The 13,314-nt window shown below is 36.9% G+C and overlaps 1 non-coding gene and 1 pseudogene across 1 annotated transcript; one reads left to right on the forward strand and one right to left on the reverse strand.

Moving 5' to 3' along the window:
• Nucleotides 1–823: 823 nt before the first annotated feature.
• On the reverse strand, nt 824–928 carry LOC128586911 (U6 spliceosomal RNA). The gene has a single exon (XR_008380368.1). It is a non-coding gene; the product is annotated as a U6 spliceosomal RNA (small nuclear RNA).
• Nucleotides 929–7,944: 7,016 nt separating this feature from the next.
• Nucleotides 7,945–9,546, forward strand: LOC128586119 (prohibitin 1-like; annotated as a pseudogene).
• Nucleotides 9,547–13,314: the final 3,768 nt, after the last annotated feature.

A 13,314-nucleotide genomic window follows, 5' to 3' on the forward strand; every position in this document is an offset into this window, starting at 1 on the left:
TGAATTAAACCTGCAACACCGGTAATTTTATCTGCATAAATAAAGGTAGGTCGTCCTCAGGAACTAAAGACGTTGACGACCCTTTTTGCAATCCATCTGGAAACTACCCCCAGAATGTAAACTAGAGCAATTGCAGGGATCACAGTCCTAACGCTACTTGCTATCCAGTGTCTGAAAAATGTTTTCTGATTTTCATTTTTTTTGGAGCCAGGAAAGTAAATCTATTTCCTATTTCTCCATATGGCTAGGAACAGAAATCATCTCTTTATCTTTAAGATGAATAAGAAAATATTTTCCTTTTTTTAAAGTAGAAGTCAACTGACAATTCTAGCCTCTATCATTACTGGGAGAAAAAACTACTCAGCAGCTTTTCACTACTGACGTGATGCATATTATTCATTGCTGATCTTCAATTTATAATCTGCATAAGAGTCCGCACTACACAATGTTACAGGAATTAAGCCAGGGTCAATTTGGTAAATTCTGTTACATGCCCCCTCACTACAAGAAGAAATAACTATTTCTACTCCCGTAAGCGTATTTAGTTCTACACGATAGGAAAGTTTTTCTCTAATGAAGTATCTATCCATGGCAGTAAGAAAATAGAGTTCATTTGAGAGGCATTTCCGTGTTTCTGATTGTTTTGGTTTGCTGACTTGTTTTATTTTAGAGCAGATTCCAAAGTATCAGAGAAATATTGTTGGGGGGGCCACCCACCATTATTTTATACGGGGAAGCCACTTAAAATGGATACCCAAGATGGCCTTGAAGAAGGAAACAACGTGTAGCTGATTGACTCAAGGTATAAAAGGTATTTTTTTTTTTTAATATGAAACGCTTCAAGAATTTGTGTCATCCTTGCGCAGGGGCCATGCTAATCTTCTCTGTATTGTTCCAATTTTAGTATATGTGCTGCCGAAGCGAGCACATGATCTTTTTTTCTGTTTGATTTGGCTTGTGTAATAGGCTGATGGCCCCAAAGATGTCCATATCCTAATCTTCATAATCTTCATAACCTATTATTTGGCTAAAAGGACTTTGCAGATATGAATAAATTAAGGATATGGAGATGGAAGATTACCTTGCATTTTCCAGGTGGGCCCTGTGGAATTGCAACAGTCCTTATAAGAGGAGGCAGGAATGTCAGAAAAGATGTAATGACCAAAACAGAGGTGAGAGAGAGAAAGAAGGGAGGGAGAAAGGAAAAACAGATGCTATGTGATGGCTTTGAAGAAAGAGAAGGAGCTATTATCCTAGGAATTATCCTTCTAGAATCTAGAAGCTGGAAAAGTGAAGAAATGAAGTCTACCCTAGAGCCTTTAAAGGAATGCATCCTTGCTGACACTTTTTAAAAAAATGTGTCCTTTTAAGCTATTAAGTATTTGTAAGCTATTAAGTATATGTAGTAATTTATTACAGAAGCAATACGACATCAATGCACCTTGGGTTAAGGTTTGATTGTATCTATGCATGCTTCAAGTTGTTCTAGCACCAGGTTCTTCAGCCTTACCCATTGCTTCTCATGAGGTACTGGTCAAAAGCTGTGATTTATCACAGCTTGTATCTCTCTTTTAATATTTTGGTCAGAATATACTTAGGAAATTAACACAGAAAGATAAAATTAAAATCCATACTACCACAAAAGATATTTGAGAACATTATGAACTGCAGGAGGAAAAGGTCAGAGTTTTGTTTATCTCTGTTTACCTAGTGCCTAGCATGCTGCCTTGCACATTACTCTTTAAAATGTTAAAAATAATTAAAAAAAATAAGGAGCAAATTAACAGAATACAGTTTTTCCTGCTTGCAAGTTGGTGCTCGCAGAAGAGAAGTGAGAGGCACATGGATTGTCGTTATGCTCGCCTCCTCATATGTCACTGGCAAACTAAAGGCTCTACTGTATACAGTAGTGTTTTTAACCTTTTTTATCTCACTGCACACTTGAACCTATAGCTAAATTTTTGCAGCACACTTAAATTATGTTGATCAAAAAAAAAAGAGTATACTTACTGTGCTTGAACTTCTTTTGAATGTAATTAATGATCTTTAAAAATATTTGCAGCACACCTAAGATTCTCTCACAGCACATAGTTGAAAATCACTGGTATACAATAACAAAACCCTAATCAGGAGAATGAACCTTTTTTTTTCCTGATGATTGTCTTAATAAGTTTTTCTTTTCACTAGCTTTATTGTAAGACTAACAGTATATAATACATAGAGTGTACAGAAAAACTAAAAGAATGTTTAGAAGTAAAAATATTATTATAGAATTTTTTTTAAGACAGAGTCTCACTTTGTGGCCCCCAGTAGAGTGTCATGGCTCATAGCTCATAGCAACTGCAAACTCTTGAGCTCAAGAGATTATCTTGCCTCAGCCTGCCAAGTAGCTGGGAGAAAGCAGAAAGTTGGCTATATTTTAGAGACGAGGTCTCGCTCTTGCTCAGGCTGGTCTCGAACTCCTGAGCTCAGGCAGTCCACCCACCTCGGCCTCCCAGAGTGCTAGGATTACAGGCAAGAGCCATGGTGCCTGGCTAGAAATTTAGAATTCATCAGTTTATTAGCATTAAATTGCTTTAAGTATATGCATTAAAATTTTAAGTGTCATCTCGTACATATAATGAATAGCAAATACAGTTTTTCTTATGATTAACCTTGTAAGTTTTTTTCTCTACCTTACTTTATTGTAAAACTACAGTATAAATGCATAGAACATACAAAATATATGTTGATTGACATTTATGTCATTGGTAAGGCTTCCATTCCATAATAGGTTGTTAGTAGTTCAGATTTGGGGGAGTCAAAAGTTATACAGGAATTTTTTTTAAGTATTATTGTCTTTATTATGCCATAAGACAGTATTTTATACATTAAGTCATCTTACAGTAAAAACATTTTATGTACAACTGTAAAGTAACTGCTGCACAGATAGCTCAAACTTTAAAACGGACTATAATTTTAAAGTCCTCTGAGTTGTAAGATACATAAATTGGAAAATAGTTTGTCTGTATAAAACAGTAAAAATGATAACATTTCCCAGGCTACCCCAACACATACATTTAAACCAAACAATAGCTGAATACATTATACATTTAAAATATGATTTGAATTCTGGGATCCAGGGGAAACATTAGTTTCACTTTTTGAAACAGTTATGTTTGTCTTAAAATTGAGTTACGTAAGCTGAAATTCCTATTAATTTCCCTGTTACTCCTGATTTATGTCTCATTATTTTTCTTTAGGCTTGTCAGTTTCTATGTGAGCATCAGTTCTATCCTTGAATAGATATATAAAGTTAATCATAAGAGAAACTATATTTGCTATTCATTATATGTAAGAGGTTACACTTAAAATTTTAATGCATATACTTAAAGCAATTCAATGCTAATAAATTGATGAATTTTAAATTTATGTCTCATTATTTTTCTTTAGGCTAGTCAAGTTTTAGCTGTTTCTCCTAAAGGATAGGTACCATACATATCATTTTAATCTGCTTGATAAAGAACCTATTCCTATATGGGTTCCTAAATTCCTAAAGTACCCAAATCATGAAATCTTTGTCTGTTAGTAAACCATACCCATAATTTGGGCAAAACCAGAATTTAATAAATTATAACCCACAAGGTGTATGTGGACTATCACCAAATACTTCCCCAAGGGCTTGATGGGAAACCAGGAGGAATCAGGAATAAACTGACTAAATGAACAAGTGGATCAAGGAATAAAAGCCAAGCGAATTCTGAGAACAGAGGGCAAGAAATGTCTAGTCAGGATTCAAGTATAGAACTGAAGTTCACACAGAAAAAGGATGTTGCCTCAAGGATCAGGAGTTAAGTTGGCAGTCAGAGCCCCCAGTGCAAGGTGATAAAGTAAACAGCAGATAGGGATAAAGACTGGATTAAGCACGAGAAATCAGGGCCTAGAAAGTTTTTCACACTGAATGAAAACTAAACAGACCATGTCGTTTTAATTTTCCTAACATAGTTCCAGGATTCGCAGTATAGAATCTCTAGGAATTAAGGCAAGAAGACAATGCCACGCTGAAGCTCTTTATACAGGAATTTTTGATTATGTGGGAGCTCAACACCCCTAACCACTGCATTCTTCAGGCATCAACTTATTTCTTCTTGCATTTGAGACTTTTCTCAAAATACTACTTTATTTTTTCTTTTATTTATTTACTTTTAATTTAAATACCAACTTGAACCAGATGGATTACTTTTCCCTGAAAAGTATTCTTTATAAGTTTCTGTCTACTAGTAAACTCCATCAATGTCTGATTGTTTGCTCAGATCTTCATTTTATTACTCACTTTAGAAAAGTATCAACTGGGTAAAATTTGAGCTAGATAGATGTTTTGCTTCCACACTGTGAGGAAGGCATCCTGCTCTCTGGGCCACGCTCGGGGCTGGTGAGGAAAGGCCTACTAGACGCCTAACGGTCTTTCCTTTTAGGGTCCTTCTTTCACCTCTGCTTCTCTTAACATTTTCTTTAATGTTCCTCAGTTTCACAGTAGCATATCTAGATATGGATTTACTATTAAAGGTGGTATTTCCTCTTTGGCATTCTGATATTTCTCAAATCTGGAAACGTCTCCGGTATCTGAATGCTGCCTTTCCTTATTTATCTTAACCTTCTCCTTTGAAACCTCAACCTGACCCACATTAGATCATCCTCACACCATCACTCTGTGTCCGTGGCCCCCTTTATTTGCATTTTGTTTCTCTCTGCACTACAGTCTATGTCATTTCTTTACACACTCATTTTATTTCACCAATATTCTGATCACGTATCTAATATCTGATTTATCTTAAATTTCAGTGATAAATCCAAACATGTTTGATGCTTTTGTAAATCAGTCATCTTTTTAAACAGCATCTGATTGTTTTATCATGTTTCCTTGTGTATTTATCAAAAAGCTCACAAATTTACATTTCTAATATATCCATTATCTGGAATTTTAGGCATCTTTGTGGTTTCTCTGCTTCCCACTTCTCTCCTCACATGTTTTGTAATACTGGATTGTGAGCTTATGTTTGGTGGCATTTTTCCTGTGAGGATCCTGTGAGGCCGGCATGAATGGGGGGATAGGCCTCCAGTAAGAATTGCAAGTAATTCGACACTGAGAGTGAATGCTGCCAACCTGTGGCCACAATAATTTAATACTAGACCATGTATGGTAATACAAATGTGGATCCCAAATCTCTGTGAAGGTAGGTCTGTAGATACAGATTTTCAAGGGGTTTTTCCTGCCTGTGCCAAGTGTAAGATGTCCATGTTTTCCTTGGCTTTGTGACCTTTTGAGACCTCCAGCTGTTTGATAAGTTCTGTGCTTCTTATATCCCCTTTCATGAACTCAAGGCCTTGTCTTGTTTTACCATATGGCTCCTGAAGGATACAACTGAAGTTAGGGAGGTCTGGAAACAAACCTGGGTTAGCCACAGGGCAGAAAGCTCAATTTTAGGAAGTCTGATATTTTACTTCCAGTGGATAGGAAACATTGGGCTGATACTTCCGTTTTGTCTTATCAGAAAAATAAAATGGACATCATTAATTTTTCATAGGTAAACAGAAATAGTACTCTTGATATTTTAAGCTTCAGGTTACTGATATGCATGAACAATTTTTCCTTAACTTGCTACGGTATACCTTATACTCTTTATTATACTGTCCTGTCCAATATCTGCCTATGCTACATAGTTTAAGCAATAAAAAATTAGTTTGCACAGGGAAATTATGTGGAAACCACCATTCACTCCAGCCAGCATCACAATTGTCATCATATTAGAGTCAGTGCATTTCCCCTCTAATCCACAAGTATACTTCTGAACATCAAGAAGAGAACCTTCCCAGTAAGTGTGTGTTTTATTGGTTCTTCCAACTCACCACATCACTGAGGTTCCACCACAGTGAAAGCCAAGTCCTGTTGGCAGTGGCCTACATGGTCAGTCATAGCCTAGAGCTAATCCAGGCTGGTCATGTGCTGGAAAAACACGGGGTAATAGTTTTCTCCACACGAGATTTTGACTCTGGCCCATAGTCTGCCATTGTGCTGCACAGAGGTCCATGTAGCATCATCTCTTCAATGAATATTTGCAAACCCAGGGCTGTGGCTCCTCAGAGCTCTCAGGAGCTGTTAAAAAATGACTGACCATGGCAAAGCTGATGCAAGTGGGGCATCACAGTAATCAGCATTCCTGGCTACCTTGTTCAGGTCTGAGCAGACAGCAGGAGCATCCCGAGGGAGGCCTCAGCATCCATCTTCACACTCCCTGGGGCTCCGCCACCTCAAAGCCCAGTCCCCTGCTGTGCATGGGGCTCATGGCTTCTTCTGCTCTCATCCTGGGGCCTGTGGAGGAGTGTCACTGCAGCCACGCTCCTCCCCGAGAAAGAATTTCTGTATGTGCCCCTACAAGTCCAGGAAAGCCAAGGAGAAGCCAATTTTGTTTTACAGATAATTTACATTAGTGTGGTCACAAACTCTGAAAAGATCAACATATTTAGGTGAGGTTTACATAGAAAAATCTCAAACAGCCAGCACTGTATTTCTAATTTTTCTTTCTGGACAAGCAAAGGTGATGATTCTAGGCCTTACTACATTTTTCTCTATGAAAATGAATAAAGGATTCATTGCACTGTATAAGAAATAGATTCTATAATACATGACTAGAATTACTTCTGGTATAGAAAAGAACGAATAATGGAACTTTCCACAAGGCCTGCTTTTTTCTAATTGCCATGAAATCATCTTCTATCTTGGAACTGGAATAATTTAATTTGGCCTAAAGTGGAGACTTTTATTACTCCAGTATGCCTTCTATTTTTAAACAGAGATGAGTGCCAAGCTTTGACTAATTCTAGAAGATCTGTCTCTATTTGTCAAAGTCGCCATTATGTAATTAGTGTAATTAGTGCTGTTACTGATAATGCTAGAAAAGGCTAAAATTACAACTGATGTATGTAAATGTAATCAGAACTCTGCTGAATATATTTCCCCAGAGAGCATTGAAATTCTTTGGAGAAACTCTTCCTTCTCTTTTTGTCAATACATTTGAAAAGCTGTGATATGGGATACTTGATTAAATAGAGAGAGAAAATGAGGAAAAACTTATTTTTTTCTAATTTTAATTATCTGAAAAGCTCTTTGGAGATGTGATTGTGATTATAACTCTTTCTTATAGATGGTGAAGAGCTCAGGTCATGATTTTTTGAAGTGCACAGAAGGGCCAGTGAAGGGCAAATATTTTAGAGGGGGGAAATATGCATACTCTATGCCCTATCTTTTTTTAAAAAAGAAAGAATCTTTGCTTGGAAGAAGGAACTTTCTAGGATTTCAACCTGTCCCAAGGCTCATGTATTCAGGGAGTTACTTTGCCCAAAAAAATGTGGTTGTCATTTGATACAGAATGTTGGTTCCAAGGTGACCTCTGAACCATGAGGGGCCCCAACCCAGGCAGTATAAAACAGAAGTGCTGGCCACAACCCAGGTCTCTCTGTCCTTTTGCCACAACTATGGCAGCCCATTTGCTGTCTATGGCCAGTGGAGAAAGGGATAGACCCATGATTTGAATCCAGGAAAGTATAGTCTTAAGAGCCTGTGTGCTCACATAACAAAATGTGAAGTCATTTTTGTAAAATAAGGCTATAAAACCACCCTTAATTAATGTTGAATTGATATATAATATTTTCTCTCCCTTCCTCTTATCTGCAAGTATATTAATATTTGTTATGAAAGTGCCCAAATATTTGCTTTCTGATTAGAGGAAAATCAATTATCTATGATCCCAAATTCTTTATTTGCTTAACCCTATGAGACCAAATGCTGCCTTTTTTGGAGCAGATATTTTCTAAAAGTCTTTCCTTTCCTGAAATAAAATTCACAAATAATATAACCCTTTTCCTTATTTGTATACAAAAGAAAACAGAAGAAAAGTGTAACCCACCTACACGCATAAACATAAAAACATCAATGTAATGAATCAGCGGGAAATCATGTGGAGGTCAGAGTGGAAGCAGGCGTGTGTAGGTCTAACAGAAGGAAATGTGGCTGCCCAAGTGTTTGGTCCATTGGTAAGTTCTGCCTGGCCTTAGCTGTTGCAGGAGGTGTGGTGAACTCCGCCTTGTATAATGTGGTTGCTGGACACAGCTGTCATCTTTGACAGATTCTGTGGCGTGCAAGACATCATGGTAGGGAGAGGGTCTCGCCTTCTCATCCCAGGGGTACTAAAAACAATTATCTTCAACCACCTCTCTGGACTGCATACTGTGCCAGTCATCACTGGTAGCAAAGATTTACAGAACACCACACCCAGTGTCCTCTTCCTGCCTGTTGCTAGCCAGCTTCCTCGCATCTTTAGCAGCATTGGAGAGGACTACAGTGAGCATGTGTTGCCCCCATTACTACAGAGATCCTCAAGTCGGTGGTGGCTCACTTTCAGGTTGGAGAGCTAATCACCCAGAGAGAGCTGGTCTCCAGGCAGGTGAGCGACCACCTTACGGAGCTGGAAGCAACCTTTGGGCTGATCTTGGATGGCATTTCTTTGACGCATCTGACCTTTGGGAAGGAGTTCACGGAGGCGATGGAAGGACACCAAGGCAGCTGAGCTGATCGCCACCTCACTGGCCACTGCGGGTGGCGGCCTGATGGAGCTGTGCAAGCTGGAGGCTGCAGAGCGCCTTGCAGACCAGCTGTCGCGCTCTCTGGGAACGTCACCTACCTGCCAGCGGGGCGGGCGCTCCTCCAGCTGCCCTGGGAAGGACCCGTCCGGCCTCACCTCCTCAGGCGAGTGGGCCACAGCCTGATGATGCTCAATGCCACCTTCCTTCTGCCCCCACCCAGAAATCACTGTGAAACCTCGTGATTGGCTTAAAAGAAATAAAAGTAAAACCGCTTCAGATCTCTAAAAGTAAATGTAATGAATTAACTATAAAAGAGAAATAAAAGTAATTTATAGTAATGTCTTTCAAAGTGTAAAGGAATTAACATGACTATGCTATAAGAAACGGCAAAGTAGTTAGAAAATTACACCTATTAATACAATCACTATGGATGGAGACTGATGCAGGTTATTTTATATGTGATTAAAATACCTTGGTGATGAGAGATTTTCTGAAATGGTGATCAAATCTAGGTTAAGTTCTAGGAAAGAAAAAGCTCCCCTTGATAACATGCTACTGTTTTTTTTTTTTTTTTTTTACATTTTCACATTTCTGAAACAGGATGTGCCTCACAAGCACTTTCAGCCAGGTGTCAGGCCATTGTCACTGCCTGAACATCTGCAAACTTGGTTATTATTACCGATTTCATTTCTGAACAATTTAAAGACTATCTGAAGTCTGAAGTTTAGACTATCTGAGTGCTGGTTGTTATCTGAAAACTTTTCATCAATATCTTTGGAAGGCTCAAAGAAATGCCATCATCAAAACTTACATAATTGATGTCAGTGGCTTGGAAGAAAACCTTAACTACAAGAGTTGAGCACTCTTGTAGGAAATATTGCATCATCAGAACACTTGATAACATAGAGGATAATGTTGGTCATAAAAACATGGATATTGATAACTTTGAGTCACAAGCTGTTTCAGTAAATTTTCTGAATAAAGAAGTTTACCAAGGTATTTTGCATTTGTTTTTCTTTATATAAGTCCATATATTTTATTTGTGTCTAAATACATCTAAAATAGCTCTTAAGCAAAGCTAAAGTAATAATTATGTATAAGAGTGCATTGTTTCATAGTTTAGTTGGCAGTATTTTTCTTTCTTGATATTTAAATAATACCATGTTTTATAATTTATGATGTCTTAAATTAAATAAAATAGCATAGTTTCCTACCTGGAAAAGTTATTGCACATAAAAAGAGTACAAACATGTCTTATTTTTATATGTAAAATGATGTTAAATTTTTTTTTTTTTTTATTGTTGGGGATTCATTAAGGGTACAATAAGCCAGATGATGTTAAATTTTAAGTATAGATAAATATAAATAGATTTCCCCTCTTGGAAGTGGAGCAATTTTTTGTTGAGGTGGACTTCCCTTGGATAGCATGACATCTAGAATAACTGACTCCACTTAATGAAAGTAATTCCCATTTTTTGTAATTATTAAAATATACAACTGCAAATTTCCAAGAGATCTTTAAGAAAGGTACAGCTTCTGGGTGTGGTATTCCCACCAATTCTCACCAGAGGGAGCAACTAGTCTTTAAGAAACTGATGTATCTAGTCTATGGGGTAATAACTAAAGAATTGTCTTCACTCTAACTAAAGTCCTTTATATTATAATTATTATTTATTTATATTGTAATTTAAATGGAATTATAATATTTTATTCCCATGAAGTAGTTTTCCTAGTCAGCTTAGATTTGTTATCATGGCTTCTAATCACAGTGGGCCAAAGTACCTCTCATACAAGCCTTCCTACAAGGTCCCCACCTAGTCATGAACCTGGTTTCAAGTTCCAGCTCTGCTACACATTGCCTGTTTGACCTAGTCTAGTCACTTCGTCTCTTTGAGACAATTTCTTCACAGGTAAAATTGAGATTATAATACATATTGTACAGGCCCATTATGAAATGAAATAAGATAGATATAAAGTCTTTAGCACTATAAGCCTTCAAGAAATAGATTATGTTAGTATAATTTGTATTATTTTATGCTAAACCTTACATACAGTAAAGTTAAACTACTGTGTAAGGCATAATATGGCACTAAATGCTCAATTTCCTATGCACAGTTAAATTTATAGGAGTTCAGAGAAGAACATTATCCATCAGATAAAAGCTGATATGGAAGAAACAAGCCTTAACTTGTATCCTACTATGGGTAGGAGCTGAATAGCTTAAGGGATGGAGCATGAGAACATAGTAAATCACACTTGTCCACTGCTCCAGATATTTCAACATGGATTCTACACCTACACTGTCCAGCATGGTAGCCACTAGCTAACCTGTGGCTATTTAGGTTTAAATTAATTAAAGCTAAATAAAACAAAAAAAATCAGTTCATTAGTCACACAGCCACTTTTCAAGTATTCAGTAGCAGCATCTTGCTATATTAGATCACATGCAATGTTTCATCATGGCAGCGAGTTCTGTTGGACAGTGTTGTTTTAGATGTATGGTATCTTTAGGACTCAATGGTTCTCAACCTGTGGGTCGTGACCCACAGGAACTGTATGAAAGGATGGCAGCATTAGGAAGGTTGAAAACCATTGCTTTAGGTGATGGAAGAAAATGAAGCTTCTGGAACTAAATGCCTTACCACAGAGATAGCAAGTATACACTTTATAAAAGTTTTAAGGAAAAAAATGCTTTTGGAAAAATTCATGCCTTTCAGTTAGCATTTTTTAGCAAAAAATATGTGTGTTAATAATTTGGAATACATAGTCTAAGTAAATGTATTTATTCACTGATTTACATAATATCAAAAAGATAATCTAAATATTATGTTCCTTCACTATAACACTCATGATTTAAATAAATTACAAAAGTGTCTGAGTCATTACCCTTCAGAGAGAAGAATGAAGCTAAGTGGGTCAAATTCAGGAAGCATTAATTGAAAAATTTGTGTAATTACATTTATTATTTAAATAATTAATAGGTGTGCTTCAGCCACACAAAAGAAAAACAGAAGTATATCCAAGTGGTGGCCGAGCAAAAGGGGAAAAAGGAGAAGAGAGGTAATTGGCAAGTTCTTAATGTGTACAATGTAAGAGTATACCACATCCCCCCTGTATGAAGGGCTCAACTACAACTTTACCTTAGAAACAAAAACAATGTCACCTAAACATTTGTACCCTCATATTAATCTGAAATGAAAAAATAAAAAGGCCTTTAGGTAGGAAAAAATAAAATGGGTGCTCTATTTTTAGTAAGCTAAAATAGGCATAATAATTTGAAAGAAAAAAAAACTGGGAGGCTGAGTTAGGTAGATTGAGCTCAGGAGTTGGAGACCAGCCTGAGCACGATTGAGACCCCCATCTCTACTAAAAATAGAAAAAACTAAGCATAGTCCTAATCCTTTCTTTTCTTTTCTCTTTTCTTTTTTTTCTTTTCTCTTCTTTTCTGCTTTTCCTTTCCTTTCCTTCACTTTCCCTCTTTCTTTCTTTCTCTTTCTCTCTCCCCCCCCCCTTTTTTCCTTCCTTTCTCTTCTTGCACAATCTCATTCTGTGGTGTCATAGCTCATAGCAACCTGAAACTCTTAGACTCATGATCCTCTCACCTCAGCCTCCCAAGTAGCTGGAACTATAAGCATCTGGGGTACCTGTAGTCCTAGCTGCTCAGAAAGCTGAGGCGAGAGGATTTCTTAAGCCCAGGAGTTTTAGGTTGCTGTGAGCTGTGATGAGACCAAGGCACCCTATCAAGGGCCACAGAGAGAGGCTCTGTCTCAATAATAATAATGTATGTTAAACAATTAATGAAAATACTATACATTAGACCCTCCATGGTTTGCCACCTCCCTACATTGACCACCTCCTTAAGTTGACCTAATTTTCATAGAACAGATATGCACCACATGTACTCAATGGAAGTTCCTTATGTTGACCACCTCCATATGTTAACCAGTTTGTTCCAGTACCCTAGGTAGTTAACTTACAGAGATTCCACTGTAATTACACAGATTTTTAAAGTCTCTATGAATACATTGATTTGTTTGTTATAATACCAAAAAATGATACTAAAGCTACTTAATAAATATGACTTTTTCTATTGGAAAGCATCTTAAAACCTTGAAGTTAAGAAATTTCACATAAGGAAAAATATTTTTGTGCATTATTTAGGTAGTAGGAAGCTTAGATTAGTATTTAAAATCTTTTAAGCATTGTTCCTATGAATTGGTCTTATTTACCATTCATTTAAAACTCCGGAGCTCATATGTAATCTTACAAAAATACCACTGATTTCTTTTTAAAATACAAGTACAGTCCCAGAGCAAAGAACCTTTTTAGAACAACCCCACTTGCATGATTAAAAACTAGCCCTCTTGCTTTAAAGCAAGGCTTATTAAGATCATTCACTATTTTCCATATACAAAATAAATCAATACAAAAAGTTCATATTATTTTATCTAACTTGATACTTGGTTGTAATAACACTTCACCTGTTAGCTAGGAAGTCTGCTTATGACTTTAGGACCATACACATATTACAACTCCCATTGGCTTGTAAGTAAGCCTTTCTATACACATCTGTTTTAAAAATGTGAAAGGTTAATTTGGAAAGTTACCATCGTTCATTCATTTCATCATTAATAGAAAGGTTTACTCATTGAATATACACAACATAGTATGTTAATGGGTTAAATGCCTTCCATG

This window comes from Nycticebus coucang, chromosome 5, assembly GCF_027406575.1.
Source record: "Nycticebus coucang isolate mNycCou1 chromosome 5, mNycCou1.pri, whole genome shotgun sequence".
Classification (NCBI taxonomy): domain Eukaryota; kingdom Metazoa; phylum Chordata; class Mammalia; order Primates; family Lorisidae; genus Nycticebus; species Nycticebus coucang.